Source organism: Cherax quadricarinatus, chromosome 5 (genome assembly GCF_038502225.1).
Source record: "Cherax quadricarinatus isolate ZL_2023a chromosome 5, ASM3850222v1, whole genome shotgun sequence".
Classification (NCBI taxonomy): domain Eukaryota; kingdom Metazoa; phylum Arthropoda; class Malacostraca; order Decapoda; family Parastacidae; genus Cherax; species Cherax quadricarinatus.
The window spans coordinates 4,523,748-4,539,654 of NC_091296.1; the positions used below are offsets into that span (position 1 = coordinate 4,523,748).

Below are 15,907 nucleotides of genomic sequence, written 5' to 3' on the forward strand. Positions count from 1 at the left end.
TTAAAAACGTATGTGACGACGAGGGTCCCTTCAAAACGTATATGGCGCCGAGGGCCCCTTCAAAACGTATGTGACGCCGAGGGCCCTTCAAAACGTATGTGACGCCGAGGGGCCTTCAAAACGTATGTGACGTCGAGGGCCCTTCAAAACGTATGTCACGCCGAGGGCCCCTTAAAAACGTATGTGACGCCGAGAGCCCTTCAAAACGTATGTGACGCTGAGGGCCCTTCAAAACGTATGTGATGCCGAGGGGCCTTCAAAACGCATGTGACGTCGAGGGCCCTTCAAAACGTATGTAACGTCGAGGGCCCTTCAAAACGTATGTGACGCCGAGGGCCCTTCAAAACGTATGCAACGTCGAGGGCCCTTCAAAACGTATGTGACGTCGAGGGCCCTTCAAAACGTATGTAACGTCGAGGGCCCTTCAAAACGTATGTCACGCCGAGGGCCCTTCAAAACGTATGTCACGCCGAGGGCCCCTCCAAAACGTATGTGACGCCGAGGGCCCTTCAAAACGTACGTGACGACGAGGGCCCCTTCAAAATGTATGTGGCGCCGAGGGCCCCTTCAAAACGTATGTGACGCCGAGGGCCCTTCAAAGCGTATGTGACGCCGAGGGGCCTTCAAAACGTATGTGACGTCGAGGGCCCTTCAAAACGTATGTAACGTCGAGGGCCGTTGAAAACGTATGTCACGCCGAGGGCCCTTCAAAACGTATGTCACGTCGAGGGCCCTTCAAAACGTATGTCACGTCGAGGGCCCTTCAAAACGTATGTGACGCCGAGGGCCCTTCAAAACGTATGCAACGTCGAGGGCCCTTCAAAACGTATGTGACGCCGAGGGCCCCTTCAAAATGTATGTCACGTCGATGGCCCTTCAAAACGTATGTGACGCAGAGGTCCCCTTTAAAACGTATGTGATGTCGAGGGCCTTTCAAAACGTATGTCATGCCAAGGGCCCTTCAAAACGTATGTGACGCCGGGGGCCCTTCAAAACTTATGTGACGCCGAAGGTCCATTCAAAATGTATGTGACGCCGAGGGCCCTTCAAAACATATGTAACGTCGAGGACCCTTCAAAACGTATGTGACGTCGAGGGCCCATCAAAACGTATGTGACGCCGAGGGCCCTTCAAAATGTATGTGACATCGAGAGCCCTTCAAAACGTATGTAACGTCGAGGGCCCTTCAAAACGTATGTAACGTCGAGGGCCCTTCAAAACGTATGTAGCGTCGAGGGCCCTTCAAAACGTATGTCACGCCGAGGGCCCTTCAAAAAGTATGTGACGCCGAGGGCCCCTTCAAAACGTATGCATCGCCGAGGGCCCTTCAAAACGTATGTGACGCCGAGGGCCCTTCAAAACGTATGTAACGTCGAGGGCCCTTCAAAACGTATGTGACGCCGAGGGCCCCTTCAAAACGTATGTGACGCCGAGGACCCCTTCAAAACGTATGTGACGCCGAGGGCCCTTCAAAACGTATGTGACGCCGAGGGCCCTTCAAAACGTATGTGACGCCGAGGGCCCTTCAAAACGTATGTAACGTCGAGGGCCCTTCAAAACGTATGTAACGTCGAGGGCCCTTCAAAACGTGTCACGCCGAGGGCCCTTCAAAACGTATGTGACGCCGAGGGCCCCTTCAAAACGTATGTAACGCCGAGGGCCCTTCAAAACGTATGTGACGCCGAGGGCCCTTCAAAACGTATGTAACGTCGAGGGCCCTTCAAAACATATGTGACGCCGAGGGCCCCTTCAAAACGTATGTGACGCCGAGGACCCCTTCAAAACGTATGTGACGCCGAGGGCCCTTCAAAACGTATGTGACGTCGAGGGCCCTTCGAAACGTATGTAACGTCGAGGGCCCTTGGCCCTTCAAAACGTATGTCACGTCGAGGGCCCTTCTAAACGTATGTCACGTCGAGGGCCCTTCAAAACGTATGTAACGTCGAGGGCCCTTCAAAACGTATGTCACGCTGAGGGCGCTTCAAAACGTATGTGACGCCAAGGGCCCCTTCAAAACGTATGTGACGCCGAGGGCCCTTCAAAACGTATGTGACGCATAGGGCCCCTTCAAAGCGTATGTGACGCCGAGGGCCCTTCAAAACGTATGTGACGCCGAGGGCCCATCAAAACGTATGTAACGTCGAGGGCACTTCAAAACGTATGTGACGCCAAGGGCCCCTTCAAAACGCATATGACGCCGAGGGCCCTTCAAAACGTATGTGACGCCGAGGACCCCTTTAAAACGTATGTGACGTCGATGGCCCTTCAAAACGTATGCAACGTCGAGGGCCCTTCAAAACGTATGTGACGTCGAGGGCCCTTCAAAATGTATGTGACGTCGAGGGCCCTTCAAAACGTATGTCACGCTGAGGGCCCTTCAAAACGTATGTGACGCCGAGGGCCCCTTCAAAACGTATGTGACGCCGAGGGCCCTTCAAAACGTATGTGACAGCTAGGGGCCTTCAAAACGAATATAACGTCGAGGGCCCTTAAAAACGTATGTGACGACGAGGGTCCCTTCAAAACGTATGTGGCGCCGAGGGCCCCTTCAAAACGTATGTGACGCCGAGGGCCCTTCAAAACGTATGTGACGCCGAGGGGCCTTCAAAACGTATGTGACGTCGAGGGCCCTTCAAAACGTATGTAACGTCGAGGGCCCTTCAAAACGTATGTCACGTCGAGGGCCCTTCAAAACGTATGTAACGTCGAGGGCCCTTCAAAACGTATGTCACGCCGAGGGCCCTTCAAAACGTATGTCACGCCGAGGGCCCCTTAAAAACGTATGTGACGCCGAGAGCCCTTCAAAACGTATGTGACGCTGAGGGCCCTTCAAAACGTATGTGATGCCGAGGGGCCTTCAAAACGCATGTGACGTCGAGGGCCCTTCAAAACGTATGTAACGTCGAGGGCCCTTCAAAACGCATGTCACGCCGAGGGCCCTTCAAAACGTATGTGACGCCAAGGGCCCCTTCAAAACGTATGTGCCGCGAGGGCCCTTCAAAGCGTATGTGACGCCGAGGGCCCTTCAAAACGTATGTGACGCCGAGGGCCCTTCAAAACGTATGTGACGCCGAGGGCCCTTCAAAACGTATGCAACGTCGAGGGCCCTTCAAAACGTATGTGACGTCGAGGGCCCTTCAAAACGTATGTAACGTCGAGGGCCCTTCAAAACGTATGTAACGTCGAGGGCCCTTAAAAACGTATGTGACGACGAGGGCCCCTTCAAAATGTATGTGGCGCCGAGGGCCCCTTCAAAACGTATGTGACGCCCAGGGCCCTTCAAAGCGTATGTGACGCCGAGGGGCCTCAAAACGTATGTGACGTCGAGGGCCCTTCAAAACGTATGTAACGTCGAGGGCCCTTCAAAACGTATGTCACGCCGAGGGCCCTTCAAAACGTATGTCACGTCGAGGGCCCTTCAAAACGTATGTCACGTCGAGGGCCCTTCAAAACGTATGTGACGCCGAGGGCCCTTCAAAACGTATGCAACGTCGAGGGCCCTTCAAAACGTATGTGACGCCGAGGGCCCCTTCAAAACGTATGTGACGTCGAGGGCCCTTCAAAACGTATGTGACGCAGAGGGCCCCTTTAAAACGTATGTGATGTCGAGGGCCCTTCAAAACGTATGTCATGCCAAGGGCCCTTCAAAACGTATGTGACGCCAAGGGCCCCTTCAAAACGTATGTGACGCCGGGGGCCCTTCAAAACTTATGTGACGCCGAGGGTCCATTCAAAACGTATGTGACGCCGAGGGCCCTTCAAAACATATGTAACGTCGAGGACCCTTCAAAACGTATGTGACGTCGAGGGCCCTTCAAAACGTATGTGACGCCGAGGGCCCTTCAAAATGTATGTGACATCGAGAGCCCTTCAAAACGTATGTAACGTCGAGGGCCCTTCAAAACGTATGTAACGTCGAGGGCCCTTCAAAACGTATGTGACGCCGAGGGCCCTTCAAAACGTATGTGACGCGGAGGGCCCCTTCAAAACGTATGTAACGCCGAGGGCCCTTCAAAACGTATGTGACGCCGAGGGCCCTTCAAAACGTATGTAACGTCGAGGGCCCTTCAAAACGTATGTGACGCCGAGGGCCCCTTCAAAACGTATGTGACGCCGAGGACCACTTCAAAACGTATGTGACGCCGAGGGCCCCTTCAAAACGTATGTGACGCCGAGGACCACTTCAAAACGTATGTGACGCCGAGGGCCCTTCAAAACGTATGTGACGCCGAGGGCCCTTCAAAACGTATGTAACGTCGAGGGCCCTTCAAAACGTATGTAACGTCGAGGGCCCTTCAAAACGTATGTCACGCCGAGGGCCCTTCAAAACGTATGTGACGACGAGGGCCCCTTCAAAACGTATGTAACGCCGAGGGCCCTTCAAAAGTATGTGACGCCGAGGGCCCTTCAAAACGTATGTAACGTCGAGGGCCCTTCAAAACGTATGTGACGCCGAGGGCCCCTTCAAAACGTATGTGACGCCGAGGACCCCTTCAAAACGTATGTGACGCCGAGGGCCCATCAAAACGTATGTGACGTCGAGGGCCCTTCGAAACGTATGTAACGTCGAGGGCCCTTGGCCCTTCAAAACGTATGTCACGTCGAGGGCCCTTCAAAACGTATGTAACGTCGAGGGACCTTCAAAACGTATGTCACGCTGAGGGCCCTTCAAAACGTATGTGACGCCAAGGGCCCCTTCAAAACGTATGTGACGCCGAGGGCCCTTCAAAACGTATGTGACGCATAGGGCCCCTTCAAAACGTATGTGACACCGAGGGCCCTTCAAAACGTATGTGACGCCGAGGGCCCTTCAAAACGTATGTAACGTCGAGGGCACTTCAAAACGTATGTGACGCCGAGGGCCCCTTCAAAACGCATGTGACGCCGAGGGCCCTTCAAAACGTATGTGACGCCGAGGGCCCCTTTAAAACGTATGTGACGTCGATGGCCCTTCAAAACGTATGTCACGCCGAGGGCCCTTCAAAACGTATGTGACGCCAAGGGCTCCTTCAAAACGTATGTGACGCCGAGGGCCCTTCAAAAAGTATGTGACGCCGAGAGCCCCTTTAAAACGTATGTGACGTCGATGGCCCTACAAAACGTATGTCACGCCGAGGGCCCTTCAAAACGTATGTGACGCCAAGGGCCCCTTCAAAACGTATGTGCCGCCGAGGGCCCTTCAAAACGCATGTGACGCCGAGGGCCCCTTCAAAACGTATGTGACGCCGAGGGCCCTTGAAAACGTATGTGACGTCGAGGGCCCTTCAAAACGTATGTGCCGTCGAGAGCCCTTCAAAACGTATGTGACGTCGAGAGCCCTTCAAAACGTATGTAACGTCGAGAGCCCTTCAAAACGTTTGTAACGTCGAAAGCCCTTCAGAACCTATGTAACGTCGAGGGCCCTTCAAAACGTATGTAACGTCGAGGGCCCTTCAAAACGTATGTCACGCCGAGGGCCCCTTCAAAACGTATGTGACGCCTAGGGCCCCTTCAAAACGTATGTGACACCGAGGGCCCTTCAAAACGTATGTGACGCCGAGGGCCCTTCTAAACGTATGTAACGTCGAGGGGCCTTCAAAACGTATGTGACGCCGAGGGCCCCTTCAAAACGTAAGTGACGCCGAGGGCCCTTCAAAACGTATGTGACGCCGAGGGGCCTTCAAAACGTATGTGACGTCGAGGGCCCTTAGAAACGTATGTAACGTCGAGGGCCCTTGGCCCTTCTAAACTTATGTCACGTCGAGGGCCCTTCAAAACGTATGTTACGTCGAGGGCCCTTCAAAACGTAAGTGACTCCGAGGGCCCTTCAAAACGTATGTAACGTTGAGAAAACGTTACCGGGTTTTTCGTATACGAAAAAGTATTTGAGGTAGTCAGTCCCTCAGCCTGGAGAAGAGTTCAGCTCAATGGTCTGGAACAAGGTGGTCAGTCCCTCAGCCTGGAGAAGAGGTCAACCCCATGGTCTGGAACAAGGTGGTCAGTCCCTCAGCCTGGAGAAGAGTTCAGCTCCATGGTCTGGAACAAGGTGGTCAGTCCCTCAGCCTGGAGAAGATTTCAGCTCCATGGTCTGGAACAAAGTGGTGAGTCCCTCAGCCTGGAGAAGAGTTCAGTTCCATGATCTGGAACATTATGAAGCTGAAGCATGACAACGGAGACTTAAATACTGATGAAGGTAAAGTGCAAGATCTGGAAGACGTTGTAAGGGATGGGATCCACTAGTGGAAGTAACCTGGAGTTTACCTGGAGAGAGTTCCGGGGGTCAACGCCCCCGCGGCCCGGTCTGTGACCAGGCCTCCTGGTGGATCAGAGCCTGATCAACCAGGCTGTTGCTGCTGGCTGCACGCAAACCAACGTACGAGCCACAGCCCGGCTGATCCTGAACTGACTTTAGGTGCTTGTCCAGTGCCAGCTTGAAGACTGCCAGGGGTCTGTTGGTAATCCCCCTTATGTGTGCTGGGAGGCAGTTGAACAGTCTCGGGCCCCTGACACTTATTGTATGGTCTCTTAACGTGCTAGTGACACCCCTGCTTTTCATTGGGGGGATGGTGCATCGTCTGCCAAGTCTTTTGCTTTCGTAGTGAGTGATTTTCGTGTGCAAGTTCGGTACTAGTCCCTCTAGGATTTTCCAGGTGTATATAATCATGTATCTCTCCCTCCTGCGTTCCAGGGAATACAGGTTTAGGAACCTCAAGCGCTCCCAATAATTGAGGTGTTTTATCTCCGTTATGCCCGCCGTGAAAGTTCTCTGTACATTTTCTAGGTCGGCAATTTCACCTGCCTTGAAAAATGCTGTTAGTGTGCAGCAATATTCCAGCCTAGATAGAACAAGTGACCTGAAGAGTGTCATTATGGGCTTGGCCTCCCTAGTTTTGAAGGTTCTCATTATCCATCCTGTCATTTTTCTAGCAGATGCGATTGATACAATGTTATGGTCCTTGAAGGTGAGATCCTCCGACATGATCACTCCCAGGTCTTTGACGTTGGTGTTTCGCTCTATTTTGTGGCCAGAATTTGTTTTGTACTCTGATGAAGATTTAATTTCCTCATGTTTACCATATCTGAGTAATTGAAATTTCTCATCGTTGAACTTCATATTGTTTTCTGCAGCCCACTGAAAGATTTGGTTGATGTCCGCCTGGAGCTTTGCAGTGTCTGCAATGGAAGACACTGTCATGCAGATTCGGGTGTCATCTGCAAAGGAAGACACGGTGCTGTGGCTGACATCCTTGTCTATGTCGGATATGAGGGTGAGGAACAAGATGGGAGCGAGTACTGTGCCTTGTGGAACAGAGCTTTTCACCGTAGCTGCCTCGGACTTTACTCTGTTGACGACTACTCTCTGTGTTCTGTTAGTGAGGAAATTATAGATCCATCGACCGACTTTTCCTGTTATTCCTTTAGCACGCATTTTGTGCGCTATTACGCCATGGTCACACTTGTCGAAGGCTTTTGCAAAGTCTGTATATATTACATCTGCATTCTTTTTGTCTTCTAGTGCATTTAGGACCTTGTCGTAGTGATCCAATAGTTGAGACAGACAGGAGCGACCTGTTCTAAACCCATGTTGCCCTGGGTTGTGTAACTGGTGGGTTTCTAGATGGGTGGTGATCTTGCTTCTTAGGACCCTTTCAAAGATTTTTATGATATGGGATGTTAGTGCTATTGGTCTGTAGTTCTTTGCTGTTGCTTTACTGCCCCCTCCATCTGGAATCCAACCCTTCTCACTCATAGCAAGTAGATACGTGGTGAAGAATCAAAGATGTTCTCTGTACTAAGATACCGTTGTGCTGCGGTGAACTTCCTCTTTACTAACAGAACACCTGCTGTTTGCTAACACTGTTTACTAACAGCTGAACGTTTGTTATCGTAGAGCAGGAAAAAACACAGGAAACGTTGATATTTCACTGGTGTCGTGGCATATTACGGACTGTTGGGAAGGTCTTGTGTATTGTGCCCATCGTCTTCTATCATTTAACAGTACCATTAACAGAAGCAACAGAATCTTGGATTTGTGAACGCAATTACAATCGTTGAGGCTACTGAACTGAATCAACTGCTACACCTACTACTATAATTACTATTACTACTATAAGTACTATGACTACTACTATCATTCATACCACCACTACTACGATTGAGACACTTATGCAACATATGGGAATCTTTATTCAGGAAACGTTTCGCCACACAGTGGCTTCATCAGTCCAATACAAAGTAGAAATTCGTAAGGAGAGGAGGAGTTTGAGGTAATCAGTCCCTCAGCCTGGAGTCGATGTGTTCAGTCCATCAATCTTGTAGAATGTACAGCATAGGGCCGTAGACGTGGCTTATGTACTGTAGAGATGTGAGGTGAAGCAGGCGGAGGCGGGGTCATAGTGGTACCATCCACTAGTCGAAGTAGGTCTTCGTCCAAAGGTTGGACAAGTGTTGAAGAATTCTTTGTAACAAGATCCCATGCTGCTGCAGTGTCTGACAGTTGTGATGAATGGTTTGAAAAACCGAAAAGTTGAAGATTGAGACACTTATGCAACATATGGGAATCTTTATTCAGGAAACGTTTCGCCACGGTTTTTCAAACCATTCATCACAACTGTCAGACACTGCAGCAGCATGGGATCTTGTTACAAAGAATTCTTCAACACTTGTCCAACCTTTGGACGAAGACCTAATTCGACTAGTGGATGGTACCACTATGACCCCACCTCATGCTTCGCCTCACCTCTCTACAGTATATAAGCCACGTCTACGGCCCTATGCTCTACATTCTACAAAATTGATGGACTGACCACATCGACTCGAGGCTGAGGGACTGATTACCTCAAACTCCTCCTCTCCTTACGCATTTCTACTTTGTATTGGACTGATGAAGCCACTGTGTGGCGAAACGTTTCCTGAATAAAGATTCCCATATGTTGCATAAGTGTCTCAATCTTCAACTTGTCGGTTTTTCAAACCATTCATCACACCACTACTACGACTACAACTATTACCAGCACTATTAGTACTATTGCTACTACTACCAGTACTACTGCTAGTACTACTACTACTACTACTGATACTACTACTACCAGTAAGTCATTTATTTAGGTGCATGTACACATAAGTACATCTATCATACATAACAACATATGTGTAAATTACCCACCACGATAACCCCAAAAAAGTCAAAAGTAACTTAATTTCCATTGGTGAGGGTTGTATTATCTTATTATTTAAAGCCTACCTGTAAGTTACACATGAAATCAGTCATAATCATAACTTTAAAAGTTAAAACAGCTAAGTAACTGTAATAATTAGTTACAGGAAAAACTTGCAACAGGAATAAAGTTAACCGGGTTATTTACATTAACATTATAGATGATCAGTTTACAGTAATAAGTAACACCAGTGTTAATTATATAAGATATTAGTCTCTTCCCTTTGTGTAGCATCGTTCATTAGGTACATTTCAGTAGCTTCGTTCATTAGGTACCTTTCTGTAGCTTCATTCATTAGTGCCTTTCTGTAGTTTCATTCACTAGGTACGTTTCTGTAACTTCATTCACTAGGTACCTTTCTGTAGCTTCATTCACTAGGTACCTTTCTATAGCTTTATTCATTAGGTACCTTTCAGTATCTTTATTCACTAAGTACCTTTTTGAAGCTTCATTCATTAAGTACCTTTCTGTAGCTTCATTCACTAGGTACCTTTCTTTAGCTTCATTCGCTAGGTACCTTTCTGTAGCTTCGTTCATTAGGTACCTTTCAGTAGCTTCGTTCATTAGGTACCTTTCTGTAGCTTCATTCACAAGGTATCTTTCTGTAGCTTCATTCATTAGGTACCTTTCTGTAGCTTCATTCATTAGGTACCTTTCAGTAGCTTCGTTCATTAGGTACCTTTCTGTAGCTTCATTCACAAGGTATCTTTCTGTAGCTTCATTCATTAGAGTCACTTGTTTGCACAGAACTGCTTAATGCCTCAAATGATGTAGTGGAAGTTTTAGCAGTAAAGGTCGAGAACCAAAACCTAGTCATTGTGGTAGTCTACAAGCCTCCGGATGCAACATCCCAGCAATTCCAGGAACAGCTGTTAAAAATTGACCACTGTCTGGAAAATCTTCCAGCTCCTGCACCCAACATCTTGCTCCTGGGGGATTTCAACTTAAGGCACCTAAAATGGAGGAATATAGCAAATAATATTGTTGCAGTAATAACACCAGGAGGCAGCTCTGATGAAAACTCACACTCACACGAGCTTTTAAATCTCTGCACAAAATTCAATTTAAACCAGCAAATAATAGAGCCTACTAGACTGGAGAATACATTAGACCTCATCTTCACTAACAATGATGATCTGATAAGAAATGTCACCATATCAAAAACAATATACTCAGATCACAACATAATTGAGGTTCAGACATGTATGCGTGGAGCCCCAGACCGACATAATGAGACTAGTCACGAGGGAGCATTCACCAAATTCAACTTCAATAACAAAAACATAAAGTGGGACCAAGTAAACCAAGTCCTAACCGATATAAGCTGGGAAGATATACTAAGCAACACAGACCCCAACTTATGCCTAGAACAGATTAACTCGGTGGCACTCGATGTATGCACAAGGCTTATTCCTCTTAAGAAAAAGGAGGAGTAGATGTAAAATAGAAAGAGACAGACGCTCCCTTTACAGGCGACGGAAAAGAATAACAGAGCGGCTAAAAGAGGTCAATATATCTGAAATGCGTAGGGAGACACTGGTCAGAGAAATAGCAAGCATCGAACTTAAGCTAAAAGAATCCTTTAGGAGTCAGGAATCGCGGGAAGAACTAAAAGCCATAAATGAAATCGAAAGAAACCCAAAGTATTTCTTCTCCTATGCCAAATCAAAATCGAGAACAACGTCCAGTATTGGGCCCCTGCTTAAACAAGATGGGTCCTACACAGATGACAGCAAGGAAATGAGTGAGCTACTCAAGTCCCAATATGACTCAGTTTTTAGCAAGCCGCTAACCAGACTGAGAGTCGAAGATCAAAATGAATTTTTTATGAGAGAGCCACAAAATTTGATTAACACAAGCCTATCCGATGTTATCCTGACGCCAAATGACTTCGAACAGGCGATAAATGACATGCCCATGCACTCTGCCCCAGGGCCAGACTCATGGAACTCGGTGCTCATCAAGAACTGCAAGAAGCCCCTATCACGAGCCTTTTCCATCCTGTGGAGAGGGAGCATGGACACGGGGGTCGTCCCACAGTTACTAAAAACAACAGACATAGCCCCACTCCACAAAGGGGGCAGTAAAGCAACAGCAAAGAACTACAGACCAATAGCACTAACATCCCATATCATAAAAATCTTTGAAAGGGTCCTAAGAAGCAAGATCACCACCCATCTAGAAACCCATCAGTTACACAACCCAGGGCAACATGGGTTTAGAACAGGTCGCTCCTGTCTGTCTCAACTATTGGATCACTACCACAAGGTCCTAAATGCACTAGAAGACAAAAAGAATGCAGATGTAATATATACAGACTTTGCAAAAGCCTTCGACAAGTGTGACCATGGCGTAATAGCGCACAAAATGCGTGCTAAAGGAATAACAGGAAAAGTCGGTCGATGGATCTATAATTTCCTCACTAACAGAACACAGAGAGTAGTCGTCAACAGAGTAAAGTCCGAGGCAGCTACGGTGAAAAGCTCTGTTCCACAAGGCACAGTACTCGCTCCCATCTTCTTCCTCATCCTCATATCCGACATAGACAAGGATGTCAGCCACAGCACCGTGTCTTCCTTTGCAGATGACACCCGAATCTGCATGACAGTGTCTTCCATTGCAGACACTGCAAGGCTCCAGGCGGACATCAACCAAATCTTTCAGTGAGCTGCAGAAAACAATATGAAGTTCAACGATGAGAAATTTCAATTACTCAGATATGGTAAACATGAGGAAATTAAATCTTCATCAGAGTACAAAACAAATTCTGGCCACAAAATAGAGCGAAACACCAACATCAAAGACCTGGGAGTGATCATGTCGGAGGATCTCACCTTCAAGGACCATAACATTGTATCAATCGCATCTGCTAGAAAAATGACAGGATGGATAATGAGAACCTTCAAAACTAGGGAGGCCATGCCCATGATGACACTCTTCAGGTCACTTGTTCTATCTAGGCTGGAATATTGCTGCACACTAACAGCACCTTTCAAGGCAGGTGAAATTGCCGACCTAGAAAATGTACAGAGAACTTTCACGGCGCGCATAACGGAGATAAAACACCTCAATTACTGGGAGCACTTGAGGTTCCTAAACCTGTATTCCCTGGAACGCAGGAGGGAGAGATACATGATTATATACACCTGGAAAATCCTAGAGGGACTAGTACCGAACTTGCACACGAAAATCACTCACTACGAAAGCAAAAGACTTGGCAGACGATGCACCATCCCCCCAATGAAAAGCAGGGGTGTCACTAGCACGTTAAGAGACCATACAATAAGTGTCAGGGGCCCGAGACTGTTCAACTGCCTCCCAGCACACATAAGGGGGATTACCAACAGACCCCTGGCAGTCTTCAAGCTGGCACTGGACAAGCACCTAAAGTCAGTTCCTGATCAGCCGGGCTGTGGCTCGTACGTTGGTTTGCGTGCAGCCAGCAGCAACAGCCTGGTTGATCAGGCTCTGATCCACCAGGAGGCCTGGTCACAGACCGGGCCGTGGGGGCGTTGACCCCCGGAACTCTCTCCAGGTAAACTCCAGATACCTTTCTGTAGCTTCATTCATTAGGTACCTTTCAGTAGCTTCGTTCATTAGGTACCTTTCTGTAGCTTCATTCACAAGGTACCTTTCTATAGCTTCATTCCCTAGGTACCTTTCAGCTCTCTTCCTGAACTGGCTTATGCTAGGACTGGCTTTGACATGTGCAGGCTGGCTGTTCCTTTGTTGTTGTACAACATACGATGTTTGAGTGATCTAGTGTTGGTACTACCAAGTTGTGTATGCTTCCCTTAGTACCATACTTTTTTTGGTACTACTACTTCTGCTGTTACTACTACCAATACTGGTACTACTTTTACTACTAGTACTACCACTACTAGTTACTACTACTACTACTGCTACTAGTTACTACTACTGCTATTAGTTACTACTACTATTACTAGTAGTTACTACTACTAGTTACTACTACTGTTGTTAGTAGTTACTAGTAGTACTACTACTAGTTACTTCTACTGGTACTACTATTAGTTACTACTACTGCTGCTAGTTACTACTACTACTACTACTAGTTACTACTACTGGTACTACTACTAGTTACTACCACTGGTACTACTGCTAGTTACTACTACTGGTACTGCTACTAGTTACTACTACTACTGGTACTACTACTAGTAGTTACTACTACTACTACTGGTACTACTAGTTACTACTACTACTACTAGTTACTACTACTACTACTCCTAGTTAATACTACTACTAGTTACTACTACTACTACTACTACTATTTATTACTACTAATAGTTACTATTAATTACTACTACTAGTTACTACTGCTACTAGTTACTGTTACTGGTACTATTACTAGTTGCTACTACTGGTACTATTACTAGTTACTACTACTGGTACTACTACTAGTTACTACTACTACTGGTACTACTACTAGTAGTTACTACTACTACTACTGGTTACTATTACTGCTAGTTACTACTACTATTAGTTAGAACATAAGGAAGAAGGAACACTGCAACAGGCCTACTGACCTATGCGAATCAGGTACTACTACTAGTTACTAATACTAGTTAATATTACTGATACTACTACTATTGGTACTACTACTACTACTAGTTTGTACTACTGGTACTACTACTAGTTAATAATACTGGTACTACTACTACTAGTTACTACTACTACTAGTTACTACTACTACTACTACTAGTTACTACTACTGGTACTACTACTACTAGTTACTACTACTGGTACTACTACTACTGATACTCCTACTGGTTAATACTACCACTGGTACTACTACTATTACTAGTTACTACTACTACTATTACTACTTGGGATGTGTACTGCTTTGAACGGCTGTGTACTACTGTGGACGGCTGTATAACGCTGTGTACGGCTGTGTACCCTTGTGTACGGCTGTGTACTACTGTGGACGGCTGTATACCGTGTGTACGGCTGTGTACTACTGTGGACGGCTGTATACCGCTGTGTACCCTTGTGTACGGCTGTGTACTACTGTGAACGGCTGTATACCGCTGTGTACCCTTGTGTCCGGCTGTATACTACTGTGGATGGCTGTATACCGCTATGTACGGCTGTGTACTGTGAACGGCTGTATACCGCTGTGTACGGCTGTGTACCCTTGTGTACGGCTGTGTACTACTGTGAACGGCTGTATACCGCTGTGTACGGCTGTGTACCCTTGTGTACGGCTGTATAAGTAAGTAAGTAAGTAAGTTTATTCAGGTATACACAAATACAGTTACATAGAATTATCATACATAGCAGCATATGTGTAGAGAACCTGGGATAACCCAAAAAAGTCAGACAGTGACTTATTTCCATTGGGGTCCTTTTACCTTATTATTATAATATAAAGGTTATATAAAGGGTATAATATACTACTGTGGATGGCTGTATACCGCTATGCACGGCTGTGTACCCTTGTGTAAGGCTGTGTACTACTGTGGACGGCTGTATACGGCTGTGTGCCCTTGTGTACGGCTGTATACTGCTGTGGACGGCTGTATACCGCTGTGAACGGCTGTTAACACAGCAGTATATAACAAAGTTGATCCATAATGAGTATATAACAAGCATTACGAAGATATTAGCTGATATAAGAAAAATCAATGTACATTCAACACTCCTGCGCACATCAACCAAAATCTATAATCGTAATTGTCAAATTATTGATAAAATCTAAAAAATATATATATATTATTTTTGAGGTTAATCACAAGTACAAATATTAAGGTGTGGTAGGCTGTGACGGAACTATTAGGCCTAATTGACTTTATTGCGGTTATATTAAGTTAAATTTACGTAATATAATTTTATTTATGTGCCTATAATGTCCTAAAGTCATTGTAAGAAAAAAAATGGCCTAAAGCCTAATTAATTATTTCCGTATGCCGGAAGTAGGCCTGTATGAGGCCTAATTCAACACTATATATATAAACACTCACTATAATCTTCTGTGGGAAGGAGAGGAGAGGTTACCTTGATGCTGGTGAAGGGCTCTTGATCCAAGGAACTGAAGCTACCTTCCTTCTTCCTTAGATCAATCATATTCACACACACCTCCCAATACCCCAGGCGCCATGTAATCCTTACTGGTTTAGAGCTTTCCGTGAGTATAAGATAACGACACACACACACTACAACAATAAGAACCACGTATATCAAGCTTGTACAGAGCCCTGGACACAGCAGAGCAGTGCTGACACAGCAGAGCAGTGCTGAACACAGCAGAGCAGTGGCGGCTGCTGCTGGGAAGGTTGAGTTTATACTACTATACCTCCTCTCTCTCTCTCTCGCTCTCGCTCTCTCCGCCTCACACGTTCACGTCGTGTTCGCTCGCTATATAGATTCCAAAACGAATTTCAAATGGGTATCACAGGCATTTTCAACCGAATTCGAGGGAGTCTGGCCCATTCTGACGGTTTTGTCATGGGCTTACCGAAGCTTCATGACTAATATAAAGTGGGCAAATAAATGCCTCTCTGTCCTTTAGGTCTGATTCGCCATTTATCGACTTTCCCTATCTACCTCTTACGTACTTGACGCTAACCTACACTTTAGGTGCCAGTAAACCGTTATATAAATGTAGGTCATTATACGTAAACGTACAGTATTTGAAGAACACAGTAGTAACTTTATTAACGTACAAGTACACGTAAGTACAATGACATTAT

The 15,907-nt window shown here is 46.6% G+C and overlaps 1 protein-coding gene across 2 annotated transcripts in view; it reads right to left on the reverse strand.

Annotated features, from left to right (window-relative positions):
• LOC128684918 (uncharacterized) overlaps nt 1-15,481 on the reverse strand; it is a 52,968-nt gene extending 37,487 nt beyond the window's left edge. Inside the window, exon 1 of one of the 2 annotated variants that reach the window (XM_070099184.1) lies at nt 15,407-15,481. The gene's annotated coding sequence lies outside the window, so the exon portion shown is untranslated. Of the gene's footprint in view, nt 1-15,326 lie in introns of both variants that reach the window. The other variant, XM_070099178.1, reaches the window with a different exon arrangement.
• Nucleotides 15,482-15,907: the final 426 nt, after the last annotated feature.